Source organism: Aquarana catesbeiana, linkage group LG02 (assembly GCF_042186555.1).
Source record: "Aquarana catesbeiana isolate 2022-GZ linkage group LG02, ASM4218655v1, whole genome shotgun sequence".
NCBI lineage: Eukaryota > Metazoa > Chordata > Amphibia > Anura > Ranidae > Aquarana > Aquarana catesbeiana.
The window spans coordinates 785395668-785409522 of NC_133325.1; the positions used below are offsets into that span (position 1 = coordinate 785395668).

Genomic DNA, 13855 nt, shown 5'->3' on the forward strand with positions numbered 1-13855 from the left:
CGCACTGTACAGAGAGGGGAGGGAGGAACCGGCGTCATGACATGACACCGGTTTGTTTACAAATGATCGCTCCGCCATTTGAGGGAGCGATCACGTGGTAAACGCCGGCTACAAGCGGCCATTTACCGCGATCCGTGATGCGCTGGGTCTTCCGGACCCGGCGCCCACGGATGTTTGCGGGAGCGCGCCCCAGGGGGCACGCGAGAGCAACATTCTGGGAGGACGTCCATGGACGCCCACCCAGAATAAGCCGACCGCGCTGTAGCCGTCTTTTGGCTATGGCCCGGTCGTCAAGTGGTTAAATTGACTCGCATTTGCAATTGCCGGCACCCGGCCATTGAAAAAAATAAAGAAAATAAAGGGCGTGGCGCCTCCCCCACCCCCATCCCCCCAGTCCATACCGGACCCTTCGGCAAAGCTTTGCTCAATCAGGGTGCAGAATGCACTGTGCAGGGTGGCTGTATCAGTTTTATTCCAGGACACTGTATTGTCCCGGAATGAAGGTACCCGGGACAGACCTGCAAAATGTGGGACTGTCCTGGGCAATCCGGGACACCTGATCACCCTAGGCTGCATTTGTTTTCTTTTTTTTTTAGGCTTTCTTTTACTTTATTTGCACCTGGTGATCCTGGCAGTAAGTCTTTAAGCCTTTTAAGTAAGTTATTTTCAGCTTCCTTTAATAGACCGAGCTGTCCAGCAATAGTGGAAGTTAGGGGGTTGAGACAACCCATTTAGCACTGAGAGAGGAGCTTACAATGTTCAGCTTGTATTCATTTTTGTAAATCCTTTATCCCAAAAGAAAAAAGAAAACTTTCTGTAATTGCTGTAAAAAGCGTTGAGTTTGACTTCAATTTGTTAGTCAAGTCCATCTTGCTACTCAAAGGTGGCTTCCTTGCACTTCCATCCAGAATGGAGACACCATAAGACAAGAGGTGCGTTAATTGCTGGATCACCAAATGAAAATAAAGGGAAAAAAATAGCCTTAAAAAAGAAACCTAATGCAACCACCACATTTAAGGGTTAGTAATAAGCAATACAGTGGGGGGAAATAATTATTTGATCCTCTGCAGATTTTGTAAGTTTGCCCACTTACAAAGAAATGGAGGGTCTATAATCTTTATCATAGGTCTATTTTAAATGATGGAGACAGAATATCAACCAAAAATCCAGAAAAAAACACATGATAAAAATTTTATAAATTGAGTTGCAGTTCAGTAAGTAAAATAAGTATTTGATCCCCAAACAAAATATGACTTAGTACTTGATGGAGAAACTCTTGTTGGCAATCACAGAGGTAAGACGTTTCTTGTAGTTGGTGACCAGGTTTGCACACATCTCAGGAGGGATTTTGGTCCATTCTTCTTTACAGATCTTCTCTAAATCCTTAAGGTTTCTTGGCTGTCTCTTGGCAACTCGAAGTTTCAGATCCCTCCATACATTTTCTATGGGATTAAGGTCTGGAGACTAGCTAAGCCACTCCATGACCTTAATGTGCTTCTTCTTGAACCACTCCTTTGTTAACTTGTAACTTATTTTTTTGGTCATTGTCATGCTGGAAGACCCATCCACGACCCATCTTCAGTGTTCTGACTGAGGGAAGAAGGTTCTCATCCAAGATTTTACAATACATGACCCCATCCATTGGCCCCTCAAGGTTAGCCTGTACCTTTATCAGAGAAACAGTCCCAAAGCATAATGTTTCCACCTCGGTGCTTGACTGTAGGGATGGTGTTCTTAGGGTCATAATCAGCATTTTTTTCCTCTAAACACGGCAAGTTGAATTAATGCCAAAAGAGCTCATTTTTGGTCTCATCTGACCACAGCACTTTCTCCCAATCCTTCTCTGAATCATTTATTTGTTCATTGGCAAACTTCAGATGGGCCTTTTCATGTGCCTTCTTGAGGAGGAGGACCTTGGGGGGGCTGCAGGATTTCAATCCATGGCGTCGTATTGTGTTACCAATGGTTTGTTTGGTGACTGTGGTCCTAACTGCCTTGAGATCATTCACAAGCTCCTCCCATGTAGTTCTGGGCTGATCCCTCACTTTTCTCATGATCATCCTTCCACCATGAGGCAAAACCTTGCATGGAGCTCCAGACCAAGGGTGGTTGATGGTTATTTTGTATTTCTTCCATTTGTGAATAAACGCTCCAACAGTGGTCTCCTTCTCACCAAGCTTCTTGCTGATGGTCTTTATAGCCCATCGCAGCCTTGTGCAGGTCTACAATCTGGTCCCTGACGTACTTTGACAGCTCTTTGGTCTTGCTCATGATGGTGAGATTTGAATGGTAAGAGATTTTGTGGACAGATGTCTTTTATACACATAACGAGTTGTCTTTAGGAACACCTTCTTACATTGACAGGACTAATCTGTGTACCACATGAGCACCTACTGTAGCCAGTCTGTGGGAGCCAGAAACGTCTTACCTATGTGCTTGCCAACAAGGGTTTCTCCACCAAGTATTAGGATATGTTTTGCTTGAGGATCAAATTTTTATTTTACTCACTGAACTGCAACTCAATTTATAACATTTGTATTGTGTGTTTTTCTGGATTTTTGGTTGATATTCTATCTCTATCATATAAAATACACCTATGATAAAAATTATAGACTCTCCGTTTCTTTGTTAGTGGGCACACTTACAAAATCTGCAGGGGATCAAATCATTATTTTCCCCACTGTATATAAAATATTTGTTTTTAGGTTTATTACCATGTTAAAGCAAACTAGCCACTTAAAGTGGACCTTCAGTATTTTTTTTAAACTTTCCATCTATTAAATCTTCTGCCCTTGTTGTTGTTGTTTTAACTTTGGATAGTAAAACATTTTTTTTCTGCCAGTAAATCCCTTATACAGCCCACTTCCTGTTTCTTGTCTGGTCATTAGCCTAGGATTATGACATCATGCACAGCTCTCTCTCACTCTCGTGAGAGTTTGCCAGGAAGGGAGAGGGAATGAGTCGTAAGAGGGCCAATGAGAGCTGCAGAGCTGGAGGTGTGCCTCTGTGTAAATCCAGGAAGTGAACAGGCAGCAGCTTCAGCTGCCCACAGTTAAAATGGCTGCAGCCACACTCAGTGGAGGGAGATTTCTGCAGCATATTTGGCAAGTACAGAATCACAGTATATATAAAATAATATGCAAAGTGGTTGGAGGGAAGCTTCAGAATGGCAAAGATGTTTTTTATTTTCAAATTATGAACTGCAGTTCCTCTTTAAGGACCAGACCTTAAAGAGTAAAAGTAAAAGTAAAGTAAAAATCTCTGTATTTTTTGCTAGAAAATCACTTAGCACCAGTCCCCTTCTCCATCTCTACCTTCCTCTTTTGACTTTTCTTACGGTTTTCTTCTGTCTCTTTCCGGGGTTTTTAGCCCCCCTTTAGTTATTGATGGATGCCCAGGACTAATTCAAGGCTGAGTTATTAGATATTTGTCCTGGTTACTCTTGCACTCTATGGGGTTTACCCCGAATATACAAATGTTGCATTCAGGTTTTCGTTCAATTAGGAGGCTCCCTTCCTCTGTTTATGTTGTACGTTCCAGGTTTTCTACGTGCCACTTTTAGCCCCTAGGTGCCTCCAACATTATTGCACACCTCCCAACATTTTGAGATGGGAATCAGGGACACCTACTAGCAAACGTATATAGGCATAGGACACGCCTCCTTCCACATCCCCTTAAAGGAGAATTAACCAAAAAAAAAAAAAAAGGTTAACTAAATCCACAAGGGCTTTTTTTTTGTTTACCACTACTATTCCTTTATTTTGGCTTTTCAAATTTACAAATGCAGCAATTTAGAATTTGGATGAAAGGTTTAGCGCTGGGAAACACTTTTTGATAGATAAAAAGTGCATTTTATATACAACTATCTAGACCAAAATGAGGGACAAATGAGGAGGAAAGAGGGACAGAGGGACATTTCTCCAAATCAGGGACAGTTGGGAGCCATGCTCTTGTATGTTTCTTTGCTATATTGGCAATATTTTATTTATTTTATTTATTTATTTCAGGTACTTGTATAGCGCCGTCAATTTACGCAACGCTTTACATATACATTAAAATGATTGAACCAGAAAATTACTTAGAACCCCCAAACATTATATACATTTTTTTTTTTAGCAGAGTCCCTAGAGAATAAAATGGCGGTTGTTGCAATTTTTTTTATAACGAACGGTATTTGCGCAGCGGTTTTTCAAACACAATTTTTTTGTGAAAAAATGAATTTTAGTGCAAAAAAAAAAAAAAATGTATAAAACACAATTTTTTTTGGTCAAGTATAAAAGATGATGGTACGCTGAGTAAATGGATACCTAACATGTCACGCTTCAAAATTGCGCATGCTCGTGGATTGGCGACAAACTACGATACTTTAAAAAAATCCATAAAAATGTTTACAGGATACCTGTTTATAGTTACAGAGGAGGTTCTAGCGCTAGAATTGTTGCTCTTGCTCGAACGTTGGTGATGATCAGATTTACTGTGAACATGTAGGTACCAGAGAGGTTAATAGTACACATAAAGCATCCTACCCATATCACTGTGTCTGCGGCGGGTGAGTCAGTACAGGAATATTTATTTACGCGATTTTGATAGGATGGTTCATGAGAAGGACCTGTGCAATCTTTAGGTCTGCCAGACATCTACCTGGGAAAGAATAGGGCCCCTTTGTGTAAGGAATGCCTTCTACGATTGGTACTACTGATCAATCCGCACTTATTCCCTGCGATGGCCAGCGACACAGACTGCAGCTAGCAATACACTGTGTAAGGTAACATAGACCTGTCATTTCACAGCCCATTGCTTCCCACCACTCCCTTCCTCATCAGTTGGAACCAGAAGTATACTCAAAATATAAAGGGAAGTTATTTAAAGAACCTAGTTACATCATAGCAGAAGATAGTAACTGATAGCTTAAAGTGCTTGTAAACCCCCCTGACCTATTTTTACATACAGTGCCTTGCAGAAGTATTCACCCCCCTTGGCATTTTTCGTGTTTTGTTGCCTCACAACCTGGAATTAACATGGATTGTTTGTGGATTTGCATCATTTAATTTACAGACCATGCCTACAACTTTGAAGATGTTTTTTTTTTTTTTTTGTGAAACAAACAACAAATAGGACAAAATAACAGGAAAAGTCAATGTGCATAAATATTCACCCCCCTAAAGTCAATACTTTGTAGAGCCACCTTTTGCGGCTATCACAGCTCCAAGTCGCTTTGGATAAGTCTCTATTAGCTTGCCACATCTTACCACTTGGGATTTTTGCCCATTCCTCCTTGCAAAACTGCTCCAGCTCCTTCAAGTTGGATGGTTTGCGCTTGTGAAAAGCAATCTTTAAGTCTGACCACAGATTTTCTATCAGATTGAGGTCTGGGCTTTGACTAGGCCATTCCAACACATTTACATGTTTCCCCTTAAACCACTCAAGTGTTGCTTTAGCAGTGTGTTTGGGGTCATTATCCTGCTGGAAGGTGAACCTCCGTCCTAGCCTCAAATCACACACAGAGTTGTACAGGTTTTGCTCAAGAATATCCCTGTATTTATCACCATCCATCTTTTCCTCAACTCTGACCAGTTTCCCAGTCCCGACTGCTGAAAAATATCCCCACAGCATGATGCTGCCACCACCATGTATCACAGTGGGGATGGTGTTCTTTGGGTGATGTGTTGGGTTTGCGCCAGACGTAGCGTTTTCTTTGATAGCCAAAAAGTTAAATTTTAGTCTCATCAGACCAGAGCACCTTCCTCCATACATTTTGGGAGTCTCCCACATGCCTTTTCCCAAGCTCAAAACATGCCATTTTGTTTTTTGCTGAAAGTAATGTCTTTCTTCTGGCCACTCTGCCATAAAGCCCAACTCTATGGAGCGTACGGCTTATTGTGGTCCTATGTACAGATACTCCAGTCTCTGCTGTGGAACTCTGCAGCTCCTCCAGGGTTACCTTAGGTCTCTGTGCTGCCTCTCTGATTAATGCCCTCCTTGCCCGGTCCGTGAGTTTTGGTGTGCGGCCGTCTCTTGGCAGGTTTGCTGTTGTGCCATGTTCTTTCTATTTGGTTATGATAGATTTGATGGTGCTCCTAGGGATCATCAAAGATTTGGATATTTTTTCATAACCTAACCCTGACTTGTACTTCTCAACAACATTGTCCCTTACTTGTTTGGAGAGTTCCTTGGTCTTCATGGCAGTGTTTGGTTAGTGGTGCCTCTTGCTTAGGTGTTGCTGCCTCTGGGGCCTTTCAAAAAGGTGTATATATGTAATGACAGATCATGTGACACTTAGATTGCACACAGGTGGACATCATTTCACTAATTATGTGACTTCTGAAGGTAATTGATTGCACCAGAGCTTTTTATGGGCTTCATAACAAAGGGGGGTGAATACATACGCACATGCCAATTATCTGTTTTTTATTTCTGAAAAATTGTTTTATGTATTTATTTTTCTAATTTTACCTTACCAAGTTGGGCTATTGTGTTCTGATCCATCACATATAATTCAGATTAAAAAAACATTGAACTAAAGGCTGTAATGTAACAAAATAGGTAACATGCTAAGGGGGTGAATACTTTTGCAAGGCACTGTATAGGTAAGCCTATAATCTAATAAGGCTTACCTATATGTACTTAAAATATCTCCTAAATGTGTGCCGCAAGTAAGCACATGGCTTCTAAACAATATAGGCAGAACTGGCTAATTAGTAATTCAGTCTAAACTGTATTGGCAGAGACCTTGTAACTATTGCCTTGGCATCGGCCATGTGACTGGCCAATTGAAGAAGCTTTGTCCTCTTTCTTCACCAAGAGATACGAGCATAGGTGTGTGCACAGGGTGGAGCAGATGTGCCTGCCCCGAGGGCTTTCACACTGGAGCGGTGCGCTAGCAGGACGGGAAGAAAAGTCCTGCTAGCAGCATCTTCGGAGCGGTGAAGGAGCGGTGTGTATACCTCTCCTTTACCGCTCCTGCCCATTGAAATCAATGGGACAGTGCGGCTATACCGCCAGCGGGCTTTGCGGTTGTTTTTAACCCTCTCTCGGCCGCTAGCGGGGGGTAAAACAATAGAACAATAACGGCGCTTTACCGCCGACCCCGCCCCAGTGTGAAAGGGGCCTAACCTGAGTCCCATCTCGATCCAGCGATGTCATAGGAATGTTTCGGCTGCTCTGGGACTCTCCCTCCACGTTGGCTGAGACAGCAGCGAAGCCCCCTTGGCTCCCGTTGCTGTCAATCAAAGTCAGTGAGCCAATGAGGTGACAGAGGGGGCAGGCCAGGCTGCGGCTCTATCTCTGAATGGAAACAGGAAGCTGTGGCTCGGCTTGGGTGCCCCCATAGCAAGCTGCTTGCTGTGGGGGGGGGGGGGGGCACACAACAGGAGGGAGGGGCCACTGAAGAGGAACCCCGAGAAGAGGAGGGCGGCTCTAGGCAAAACCAACTGCACAGAGCAGGTCAGCATAACATGTTTGTTATTTTTAATTTTTTTTTAAATTAGACTTTAGTATTACTTTAATGCATTCTATGCATTGGGGTGAAAAACCTTGTGTGCTGCAGATTTCCCCCCCGCCCCCTCCTTATTCTTACCTAAGCCCAATCCGATCCAGAGATGTGCACCAGAGCAGTGGCTCTAGCAGCTGTCTCCCTCCTCCCTGGGGAGATTGATAGCAGCAGGAGCTGTGACGAGGGAGCCGGGGGCGACTGAGCTGAGTAGCCAGGTCTGTATCAATAGACGCAGACAGGGCGGCTCAGGAGCGAGCACACATGGGTGCCCCCATGGCAAGCGGCTTTCTATGGGGGGGGGCACATGCCGAAAAGGAGGGGCCTGAAGCGCCAGCGGGGGGGACCCCAGAAGAGGAGGATCGGGGGCTGCTCTGTGCAAAACCCTTGCATGTTTGTTATTTTAGTTTTTAAAAAAAAAGAACACAAAGCTTTAATATTGCTTTAAGAGCAACTCTGGAAAACTACTGGGGGCGTTGTTATTTGGCTTGGAGAAAGGAACAGAAACACCGGGCAAAGGAAGCGACCCAGCAGGCATCCCACATGGTTTTTTTTTGTAGTTTAATTCATATGGTCTGAATTGTGCCTCAAAAATCCCGCCAAATAGTTTTTTCCTTCGTTACTGACTCATTTTAATCCTCAAGCTGCCAGCATTAGTAAATAGATAGGAAAGTATATAATATTTACTTTGTTTTAATTTTTTTTTTTTTTTTTTTTTTTTTACATTTCTTCAGTTATTCCTGGTTTCCAGTCCTAGGCAAATAATGTGATACATCCCAGGAGGGGAGGAGGGGTTTTCTCAGCTAAGTACACCCTCCTGCCTGCATGCCTGAGCTAAGGGCAGATGGATTCCAGGAAGTAAATGCTACATAAATCAAACGCCCTTATTCTAGGGTGGGTGTTTTTCAAAGCTCATTCCTCAGCAAAATAAAGCACGGAGAACATGAATGGATGGGTGAGTTTGCTTTGAATATTAGAAATGAATTAAGTTTTTGATTTGTGGTGCTGAGATGCAGTGCAGTTTCGGCTTTACGCTGTTAAAGTGACTCACATTCTGCGAGAAACCAGTGGGGCCGTTTTAGTGACAATGCAAAAAAAATGTATAGGAAAGTTCAACCGCTGTTTATTTCCCATAACCCTTTACTGTACCTCAGGGCCGGGACAAGGGGTAGGGGGCAGGAGGGGAGGCTGCCCTGGGCACGGTGGGAATCTTTTTGGGTTGTGTTAGAATGGGTGATCTGGAGGAGGGGATTTGTACTAGGGGAGTGGATTTCTGTACTGGGGGGGGGGGGGGGGGTTGATTGAAGGGATTTTTGCTAGGAGGGGGAAATTGGGGCGGGGGGATTAGTGCCAAAAGAGGGGATCTGGGGGGAGATTTTGTTGGGTGAATGGGGGAGAGGATTTAGGATCAGTGAGGACATTTGGGAGGGGAGGATTTGTGCTAGGAGGGTAAATATGTAGGGGTGGGATAAGCTCTAGGAGAGGGGATTGGGGGGGGATTTGTGCTAGCAGGGGGAGTTGGGGAGGGGGAGGATTTGAGCTAGGAGAGGGGATTAGTACAGGAAGAGGGGGAATTATTTTGGGTGGAGAATTTTGGCTTACAAAGGGAATTTATGCTTCGGAGTAAAGCTTAGTGCTCTAAAAAAATTTTTGGGGGGAGGGGGATTTTTTCTGACACACAATGCTCATTGGACATGCTTTGCACGTGGTTGCAGGGCTGCCCCAGTCACTTGAATGGGACATGCTCATCTGTCACATTTTGGAAGGGGGCAGGGGTGCCATTTGGCATCTTCGCCCTGGGCGCTAGATGACCTTGTCTCGGCAGTGACTGTACTTCCCAAGAACACTTTACGTCAGCAACATTTGGGGCATTTGCAAAATCCTTCTCTCCTTTTCTTACATGGACTGTCACAAACCGATGTTGAAAGTTAATGGAAAGAGCCGGCAACTCCAAAATCCTTTAGAAGACTTTATTCATGGCATAGGAGTGGCATAAAAGCAAGCTAACGCGTTTCGTCACGCTGCCTTGTCCACAGCACGATGCTGTGAACAAGGTTGTGTGCCAAAATGCGTTAGTTTAACTCATTTCGGCACACAACCTTGTTCACAGCATCGTGCTGTCAACGAGGCAGCTTGACGAAACGCGTTAGCTTGCTTTTATGCCACTCCTATGCCATGAATAAAGTCTTCTAAAGGATTTGGGAGTTGCTGGCTCTTTCCATTAATTTTTTTAATGCATCCAGTGAACGGAAGACACTTTGGAGCCAGAACACCCGTGTATGGATTCCACTACTTAAGTGTGTTCCCTTGTGAGAGCGCTGCTACTTGCTTGTTCAAACTGATGCTGCTTCTGCCTTACTAGAGATCTTTACATCTGGAATTCCCTCAATGTATTGCTTTATTAAATGTCAGCAGTTTACACGCTAAGCGGCAATTGGTGCAAAAACTAGAGAAGGGGCAGAAAAGTTGTCACATGTGTTTCTAACCGCTTCAGCCCCGGAAGATTTTACCCCCTTCCTGACCAGAAAACTTTTTGCAATTCGGCACTGCCTTGTTTTAACTGACAATTGCGCGGTCGTGCTACGTTGCACCCAAACAAAGTTGACGTCCTTTTTTTCCCCACAAATAGAGCTTTCTTTTGGTGGTATTTGCTGCGTTTTTTTTTTTCATTTTTTGCGCTATAAACAAAAAAAGAGCGACAATTTTGAAAAAAACAAAACAATATTTTTTACTTTTTGCTGTAATAAATATCCCCCAAACATATATATAACAAAACCAAATGTTTTCCTCAGTTTAGGCCGACATGTATGCTACATATTTTTGGTAAAAAAAATACAAAAACGCAATAAGCGTATATTGATTGGTTTGCGCAAAAGTTATAGTGTCTACAAAATAGGGGATATTTTTATTACTTTTTTATTCTTTCTTGTTTATTTATTTTCACATTTTTTTCCTCAGTTTAGGCCGATACGTATTCTCTAATTGACTTTTATCATGCCACCATGCTGCGGTAACAATCTATAATACACCCTAAGGAAAGAGAATCGAGTGTTCATAAATACACGTCCTTGGTGCACACACACCCCACCCCGGCAAGTCAGGCCATGCACCCCGGGGTGTCCGGACACCTTGCACCTGCTGTTCCCATTGTGTAAACAATACAGCACAGCCAGCATGGAATAAACAAAAAAAAAAAAATGGCCTGTTCTTGACATGTCCAAAAAATGTAATCTGCTCAGTGTTGACTGTGAAGGAAGCATAAGCACAGAGAAGACATATTTGTTTGCAGGAGGCCTGCTGTAAAATTTTTGTAAAGTGAATTATGCACTGTATAGTTTTATTTTATTATCTTTGCAGAATCCCTGCTTCATATCTTAGTGTCATCTCCACATCTTCCAGTGCCAGAAAGATCCTTTCTCTCCGTTCCAGCTTCGTTAGTTGAAACATTTTCTTTTATACACAATTTGTATTGTAGAAATAGAAAGATGGCCTTTTAGGTAGAACCCGGGGGGGGGGGGGGGGGCTTTGTGTCTTAGGTGGAAGATTTCTGCTGAAAAGCTTCAGGCCCCCCCTTTTTAACTGGATGGCTTAAAGTCCCATTAGGTCCTCTTATCACTAAAAAAGTGGAATTTCTCAAATAAGTATAATAAAGGTGGGAATATTTAATTAATAACTAGATACAGAGATGTCACAGTCATTTTAAGTATTATTCATCTTGTCTTCTCTTGCGATTTGTCTGGTTTGTGCTGGAAACCGTGCTGGACTGATTTTCTTGGTTACTAGTAGTTGATGGATTGCTCCGTGAGTAGTAGGGAAGGGATCACTTCCAGTGGGTTACACCCAATGGTGGATGGTGGTAATGGACCCCCCTTTGAGGTGTGGGCTTCTACCTTTCTGAAAGGACCATGCCGTTGTCTCAGCAAGAACTTGGGTAAGGAGGGATAGGCGCCCATTGTCCGGAATAACCCAACCCTTGTTGTAGATATAAAAACGTTTACTGGAACCTTAAAGCTCTACAGCCAATGTGTTTCGGGGGGGGGGGGATGATTTCCTCCCCTTTCTTCAGTGCTGCAAGTGCCTGCATTTGGAGAATGGTGGGATCCCAAAAGGTTTTAAATTCCCCCCCCCCCACAGCATCACTTCAAGCCACCACTCTGCTTACATATAACATTTAGACACCTTTTTGGAACCAACTGTTCTCCAAAAGCAAGCACTTACCAAATGGACCTACTTTGAGGTGTGGGCCTCTACCTTTCTGATACGTCAGTGTTGTTGTCTCAGCAAGAACTTGGGTGAGGAGGGATAGGCACCCGTTGTCCGGAATAACCCAACTCTTGGTGTAGATATAAAAAGGTTTACTGGAAGTTTAAAACTCTACTGCCAACGTGTTTCCGGGGGAATTTCCTCCCCTTTCTTCAGGGCTGTAAGTGCCTGCATTTGGAGAATGGTGGGCTCTCAAAAGGTTTTTAAATTTCCCCCCCCAGCATCACTTCAAGCCACCACTCTGCTTACATATAACATTTAGACACCTTTTTGGAGCCAACTGTTCTCCAAAAGCAAGCACTAACGAAATGGACCCCCTTTGAGGTGTGGGCCTCTATCTTTCTGATACGACAATGTTGTTGTCTCAGCAAGAACATGGGTGAAGAGGGATAGGTGCCCATTGTCCGGAATAACGCAACTATTGGTGTAGAAATAAAATACGTTTACTGGAAGTGTAAAATGTACAGATCGAGCCAAGGTGCTTCGGGAGGATTTCCTCCCCTTTCTTCAGGGCTGTTAGTGCCTGCATCTGGAGAATGGTGGGCTCCCAAAAGGTTTTTTTACCCCCCCCCCCAGCATCACTTCAAGCTGGCACTCTGCTTACATATAACATTTAGAGACCTTTTTGGAGCCAACTGTACGCCAAAAGCAAGCACTAACAGCCCAGAAGAAAGGGATGTGATCCCCCTGAAACGCGCTGGCTTGATTTGTATGTTTTACACTTCCAAAATTGATTTTAATTCTACACTAAGAGTTGCATTATTCCGGACAAAGAGCTCTACTCCCAAGTTCTCTGTGATTTTGGCAACCACCCCAACAGCTACCTCTACCCCATCAGCTTTTATTTGTAAGGAGGTGTCAGAAACCATGAATCAGACTGAGACAGAAGTACAGTTAAATCACACTTGTTTAATAATAATAATAATAAAAAGGTAAACAGAGTAAACGTAGTCAAAACATAGCCAGAGTTCAGGAACCGGAACGGATAGTCAGACAAGCCAAAACGTTAGGGAGCCAGAGATGAGCGTAGTAGAACAGCAAGCAGGATCTGGAGCCAGAAGGAATGTCAGCCAAGCAAGTCTTTAACAGGAACACAGGAGAGCGTCTCTAGAGATGTGACCAAGGCGAAGGCAGAGATCATCTGGACTGTGCGGCTTAAGTAGGCAGGACTGACAAGCAGGATATCATCAACAGATGAGTAACTGTGGAGAGATAGGAGCTGACAATTAGACGACAGCTGAGCGGCTAGCTTTGAGATAGAAGGGCTGAGCCCAGCCCTGACAGGAGGGTTAGGTGTAACTTTTTTTTTGTTTTGGTAGTGTGCGGAAGGTTTAAAACCCCTGTCAGTTGCCCTTACTGGGAAGATCCTCTCTATTTGTCCTGGTGACCACTCTCACGGAGACTGAAAGTGATGGGAGATCCAAAATGTTGTCTCCAGTACAGGAATAGCCCCCTAAATCATTCAAACCACAACACTTGTTCTGCTTACAACTGTTCAAGAAGACATTTCCCATAATTTGAAGAGATTGCCTCTCACTTCCTTTCACAAGGCAGGACATAAGGGGATATCTCCCCAATGGGACACAGGTTTAGGGGGAAATCTCAACAATGAAACACAGATGGGAAAAGAGGATAGGGTTTTTAACCTTTCCTATTCTATGCCAAATCTTAAAAAAGCCCTTAGATATGCTTGAAATGCCCATTTAGGTAGAGGTGCTGGGCCCAAGGAGAGGGTGAACCTGAATTAGGAGCCAGTTAAGTGAGCATTGTGAATACAGGAGGTTGCCCATTCGGCACGGGTGCCATTCAGAGATCACTTTATATTTTTGCAATGAATGCAAAATGTTCTCTGATTGGAAGAGGTGGTGCACTGAAATCATGCTCTCCAACTTGTCCAATCAGAAAATGCTCTGCTTGTGCTGAGCTGGCATCCTCCTGTATTTACAATGCAACAGGAGGGCAGCCACTCAGCACAAGACCCGGAAGCTAGTGGAGATCACAGCAGTAGCGGTGTGTATACAGTGATTTCCAGCTTCTACAGTAGTGGTCTCCGAACTTTCCAAATGAAGGGCAAGTTTACTGTCCTTTAGACTTGGAGGGGCC

At 43.7% G+C, this 13855-nt stretch overlaps 1 protein-coding gene across 5 annotated transcripts in view; it reads left to right on the plus strand.

Moving 5' to 3' along the window:
• ZBTB20 (zinc finger and BTB domain containing 20) overlaps positions 1-13855 on the plus strand; it is a 1365016-nt gene that overhangs the window by 600954 nt on the left and 750207 nt on the right. For 2 of the 5 annotated variants that reach the window (XM_073617410.1, XM_073617413.1), the window contains one exon: positions 8224-8444. The exons of the other annotated variants lie outside the window; for them this stretch is intronic. The gene's annotated coding sequence lies outside the window, so the exon portion shown is untranslated. The remainder of the gene's footprint in view (positions 1-8223; positions 8445-13855) is intronic. 5 annotated transcript variants of the gene reach the window in all.